The following is a 6499-nucleotide window of genomic DNA, read 5'->3' as shown; positions in this document are numbered from 1 at the left end:
GAATACTCAAAATTGACCCTTATAAGCTCTATTCACTTCAGAGTTATTAAAGAATATAGAAAAGAAAATGGAAAAATTTGTGGAAAAAATGGAATTAAAAATGCAAAAAGATTCTGAAATCCATACGTAGTGGTTTCCTAATGCAAATCTTCATTATTATTTTGAAGACCCCTCATATTTATAGATTATAATTCAGAGAAAGAGAATTGAGAAAAACTTTTTTTTTTGCCAAATTCTCACAGGAAATGTGGTAGTGCATTGCAGGTATAATTTAACAAACTACACAGGAAATTTGTTTCAAACCAAAGACTAATTAGGCTAATAGACTCAATAATATTATTTGCTTTAAAATTTATTGTAGTACAAGATACTCTCCCATTATTGTTATTTTCTTTTTTAGGGTATGCATACTCATGGGAGAGAGAGAGGAAAAGTGAAAAAGCACTCTCCCAAAGGGACATGGTGTACTGCAATCCCTTCTCCATTCTCCTCAGGATTTTGGGGGTGTATCTTTCAAGCTGCTGAGCCCAGGATTCAAATGGAACAGTCAGCTACGTGGGATCCGGCCACTTTAACCACCATGCCACCAACTGGCCCCACTCTCCCTTTATTTTAAGCATTTTTCATTCTTTGGTTTAAATCATTCATCTGGTATTTTTCTGAAAATTCAACAATAAAAATCTAAGGCTTTTTTATTATAAACAAAGAAATGTCAAGATCTTAGAAATAATCTATAGATTCTTCAACTATATCAGAGTAACTGAGACCAGACATAAATATCTTTTACATGAGTAATATCACCACCCATAGGTAAAGATCTCTTTAAAGCAAAACCACTGTGAGGACATAGATGTCAGGGCCCAATGGGGTGGAGGGGGGATGCAAGTTTTCTTTGAAATGTTTTTTAGAGCTCAAGTATGTAAGAAAACTAAGGCAAATTGCTGGGAGGAAAAGAAGACATGGCAGAGAGTGCGAGCTGTCCACCAAAAAAGTTAAGCAATTCTCCCCTCTCTGCATTGTGACGGAGTGCTAGCTGTGACTGGGCTGCCTAGCGCCATGCCCTGAGTGTGGTCTATGATTAACAGCTTCCTCACGGAACTGGAACAAAAGTTATGTGTCTAACTTCCATATTGCTTGCCTAAGTGAAATTCCCTGGCCCCAGATTTCTGCTGTTTCCTCTTTTCTCTGGTTGAGGGACTCTGCAAGTCACTTGATGACCTCATCAATGCCACTATCCACCTAGATCATCAGAATTGCATGTAACACAGGCAACAGCCAACCTAAACCACTTACTTCAGAGAAAGTAAGACAGAAATAAACATGAGACTTTCAATTGCTGAATTTCTGAAACTCTTTGTTCAAGAGGCTTAGGTGACCCTAAATGAACACAGAAAAAAAGTAGGATGTGAATAATGGTAAGAAAGCAACATGAAAAAAAATTGGAGGAGTTGAATATCTAAAACCATGACCTAACTTAGGACCAGCAGACGGCATAATGGTTACATCGCTGGACTCCTATACGGCCAACTGTGATTCAAGTCCCAGACCCAGAGGCTTGAGACTTATGCCAGGTGCATGTGTGTGCATGTTCAAAATCCCAAGAGGAGAATGTAGGAGAAGGGTTTACAGCATGTCCATCTCCCCTAAGGAGTCTCTATGTCGCTATCTCTCTGGCAAGCACATATGCCCTATAACAAAAAATCTCTCTTAAAAAAAAATTCTCACAGGAAATGTGGTAGTGCATTGCAGGTATAATTTAACAAACTACACAGGAAATTTGTTTCAAACCAAAGACTAATTAGGCTAATAGACTCAATAATATTATTTGCTTTAAAATTTATTGTAGTACAAGATACTCTCCCATTATTGTTATTTTCTTTTTTAGGGTATGCATACTCATGGGAGAGAGAGAGGAAAAGTGAAAAAGCACTCTCCCAAAGGGACATGGTGTACTGCAATCCCTTCTCCATTCTCCTCAGGATTTTGGGGGTGTATCTTTCAAGCTGCTGAGCCCAGGATTCAAATGGAACAGTCAGCTACGTGGGATCCGGCCACTTTAACCACCATGCCACCAACTGGCCCCACTCTCCCTTTATTTTAAGCATTTTTCATTCTTTGGTTTAAATCATTCATCTGGTATTTTTCTGAAAATTCAACAATAAAAATCTAAGGCTTTTTTATTATAAACAAAGAAATGTCAAGATCTTAGAAATAATCTATAGATTCTTCAACTATATCAGAGTAACTGAGACCAGACATAAATATCTTTTACGTGAGTAATATCACCACCCATAGGTAAAGATCTCTTTAAAGCAAAACCACTGTGAGGACATAGATGTCAGGGCCCAATGGGGTGGAGGGGGGATGCAAGTTTTCTTTGAAATGTTTTTTAGAGCTCAAGTATGTAAGAAAACTAAGGCAAATTGCTGGGAGGAAAAGAAGACATGGCAGAGAGTGCGAGCTGTCCACCAAAAAAGTTAAGCAATTCTCCCCTCTCTGCATTGTGACGGAGTGCTAGCTGTGACTGGGCTGCCTAGCGCCATGCCCTGAGTGTGGTCTATGATTAACAGCTTCCTCACGGAACTGGAACAAAAGTTATGTGTCTAACTTCCATATTGCTTGCCTAAGTGAAATTCCCTGGCCCCAGATTTCTGCTGTTTCCTCTTTTCTCTGGTTGAGGGACTCTGCAAGTCACTTGATGACCTCATCAATGCCACTATCCACCTAGATCATCAGAATTGCATGTAACACAGGCAACAGCCAACCTAAACCACTTACTTCAGAGAAAGTAAGACAGAAATAAACATGAGACTTTCAATTGCTGAATTTCTGAAACTCTTTGTTCAAGAGGCTTAGGTGACCCTAAATGAACACAGAAAAAAAGTAGGATGTGAATAATGGTAAGAAAGCAACATGAAAAAAAATTGGAGGAGTTGAATATCTAAAACCATGACCTAACTTAGGACCAGCAGACGGCATAATGGTTACATCGCTGGACTCCTATACGGCCAACTGTGATTCAAGTCCCAGACCCAGAGGCTTGAGACTTATGCCAGGTGCATGTGTGTGCATGTTCAAAATCCCAAGAGGAGAATGTAGGAGAAGGGTTTACAGCATGTCCATCTCCCCTAAGGAGTCTCTATGTCGCTATCTCTCTGGCAAGCACATATGCCCTATAACAAAAAATCTCTCTTAAAAAAAAAAAAAAAAAAAAGAGGAAAGAAAGCAAAACAATATAATTTAAACAGTTGACTAAAGTGAAGCACAACTCAAATCATTTGTCTGTTCAACAAATAATTGTTGACTATATAGCTTTTGCTAGGAACCGTGGAAAAACAAAGGGAAAAGACAGACTTCCGCCCTTGGGAAACAACAATCTCGAGCAGCTGACACAGCAGTTTATGAAAAGAAGCCAGCTGCAGGCTTCTACAGGCTTCCCGTTGCTGCCCTCTCTTCTCTGCCTCTCTTCCATAGTCACAGACTCGCTAATAGACTTGACTTTGGAGGAATAAGAGGGGAAAACACAGATATTTTAGGGATGATGGTATGAGGCTTTTATTTTCCATCTTCAGGTATTTAAAAAGAAAATTTGCCTTATTACAAGTGAGGCTGTAACTTGTGTTTTACAACATAACTGATTTCCTCAATTTTTGAAGGATTGACATGTGATTTAAAAAAAAAGGTATTTCTGGACTTTTTAAGATATCCTCTCTGAGAACTTGTTGACAATATATGTATATTCTTTGTAAATTTGTAAAATTTATTAGAGATAACAATGTCCAAAGAAGATGTCTGCACCTATGCTTCTATTTTTCTAAGATTCTATACAGTCTTCTAAAAGTAGACCAAAAACTATGTACTTACTAGACATAAGTAAGAGTTAAGCAGACATTTAAAGAGACTATCAGCACTACGAGTGGGTAAGGTACATTAGCCTCATGGTACAAAAGTACTGAGGTCCAAGGATCCATGTCCAGAAAGACAGTGGCATAACTTTTAGCTCAGAGAAGCCAAGAGTCCTGCCTCTTAGTGCAGTGTTTTTTTGTTTTTGTTTTTGTTTTTTCAATATTTTCTGGTGGGTTAGTATGGTGATTTATTAATCAACTTGTTCATTAACAGCTGTCAATCTTGGTAATTTTTAAAAACACAAGTGATTCTCTTCTGGAAAAAGAAATGTAATAAACTGTAAAGTTATATGTGATTCAATGTAATATAAACAAGATTAAGAAAGAAAGAAAGAAAGAAAGAAAGAAAGAAAGAAAGAAAGAAAGAAAGAAAGAAAGAAAGAACAAACCACTAAAAAAATAAATATTTCTCTTCTCTTATGTTTGCCTAATTACTCGCATTGACTAGTTCTAACTCACTGGTTATGTTCAAAAGATTTCAGCTGAATCCAAGTTTTTGATATATGAAAATACGATGATTAGCTATAATAATATTGAGTCTCAAAATAAATCCAGTTGTAGAGTAATCTAAGGATACCATAGCTTGGAGATCAATGATTTTCGGCAGGGTGAAGGGAAAATGTATGCTTTGTTCATTTAGGGTCAACTAAGCTTCTTGAACAGAGGAACAAGCCATAATTCTGAGAAAATGTCTTCTTATTAGAAATGCCTTCCATGACTGTAATTAGACTCCTGGGGTGTGCTATCCAGAAACATTCTCTTGTACCTTCTTGCTCTTCCTCATTCTTCCATCCCCAGTTAAGACATCCTGATTTTTTTTTTTTTTTTGGAGAGGTTTTTGCTATAGGGCGCGTGCACTCGCCAGACAGACAGAGAGAGACGGAGAGACAAAAAGTAAGAAATCCCCCCCCCAGAGGGGATGGCCACGCTGCAATCCCTTCTCCTCCGTTCTCCTCTCGGGATCTTGGGCACGCACGCACACGCGCCCAGCGTGAGTTTTAAGCCACCAGGTCTGGGACGTGAACTGCAGTCAACTATGTGAGAATCCAGCGACATAGCCATTATGCTAACTGTTGGTCCCCAGACATCCTGATTTTGAGAACTGCATGAGAAGAAAAAGACAGAGATCTATACAATAGGTGATTGAAGACAAACAGTTAAAAACTACATTACCTCAGGGATGTGTGCTTATCAATGTACTAGTATTTAAGAGCTCATGTAATTTATAATAGGTACTTATATTATCTGAATACCAAAAAGACTTAAAAGGATTCAGACAAGAAGTCATTTTAAAACTGAGGTGTGTTCCTGGCGTGTTCAGATAAGCTATGTTCTAAACTCCATCTCCTAGACCTCCGAAATATTCAGACAAGAAGCCATTTTAAATCTGAGGGGTGTCCTGGCATGTTCAGGGAAGCTATGTTCTAAACGCCATATCCTAGAATCCCGAAATATTTAAACAAAGTAGGGTTACTTCCATCTTTTCTCTGTCTCTGGTAGTCTGTCTTTCTGTCTTGTACTCTCTCTCTTTAAATTTTTAATTTCTTTTAAAAATTTTTCAACCATTGATAACCTTGGGCCTTTTCTTTCACCTGCTAATTTCAGAAGCTGGATTGTGGTATGCCACGCAGTTTTTATACTTTATGTGTAAAAAAATGTTTTCCCCTCTTTTTAGGTAGTATTTTTCTATTTTTTTTCCTTTATTTATTTTTTAATTTTTTAACCTTACTTTCCCACTATAAGCTTCACTCTCCACACACTGAATGTCTAGATAGGCCTAGGTGAACAGTAGCCAAGCATCTGAATACTTTCAGAGTCATTGAAATACTCACCGCTTGTTGAACCTCCTGCTTTAATGAAAAAATTTCTTTTTATACATCTGAACTCCTAATCTTTCTGTGGATACCACATTGTGAAGCATAGTAGAGGACATATTTTGTCAGAAAATGACCAGAAACAACCACAGAGGCACAAGAAACACGAGAAATCAAGAAAATATCTCTCCCCAACGGGAAAAAAACAATCCCTCATCATCCACAGACTCTACAGTAGAACTCATGGAAATGTCTGATAGAGAGTTCAGAATATTCATAGTGACAAAACTAAACAAGATGCAAGAGCTGAGAGATAATGAACTCCAGAAGATGCAGGAGAAAAGAGACAATGAGTTCCAGGAGGTGTTGAAGTCTTCCATGATCTGAAAGAGGAAATATACACCATAAAAAAGAATCAAATGGAGCTATTAGAGATAAAGGCTGTCATTCAGGAAATCAAAACCTTCCTCAAAAGTATTAAAATCAGATTAGGGACCAGTAGTTACCTTAATGGCTATGTTGCTGGACTCCCATGTAGTCGACCGCGGTTCGCATCCCGGACCTGGTGGCTTAAAACTCATGCCGGGTGCGTGTACGTGCATGCCCAAGATCCCAAGAGGAAAATGGAGGAGAAGGGATTGCGGCATGACCATCCCCCCTGGGGGGTAATTTCTCGCTTTCTGTCTCTCTCTCTCTATCTGTCTGGCGCGCGCACACACCCTATTGACAAAAACCTCTCAAAAAAAAAAAAAAAAAACACAAGAGTAACTCTTTGTGTAA

The sequence above is a fragment of the Tupaia chinensis genome, unplaced genomic scaffold (genome assembly GCF_000334495.1).
Source record: "Tupaia chinensis unplaced genomic scaffold, TupChi_1.0 Scaffold145685_1, whole genome shotgun sequence".
Lineage (NCBI taxonomy): Eukaryota > Metazoa > Chordata > Mammalia > Scandentia > Tupaiidae > Tupaia > Tupaia belangeri.
Note: the sequence above shows the minus strand (reverse complement) of the source record.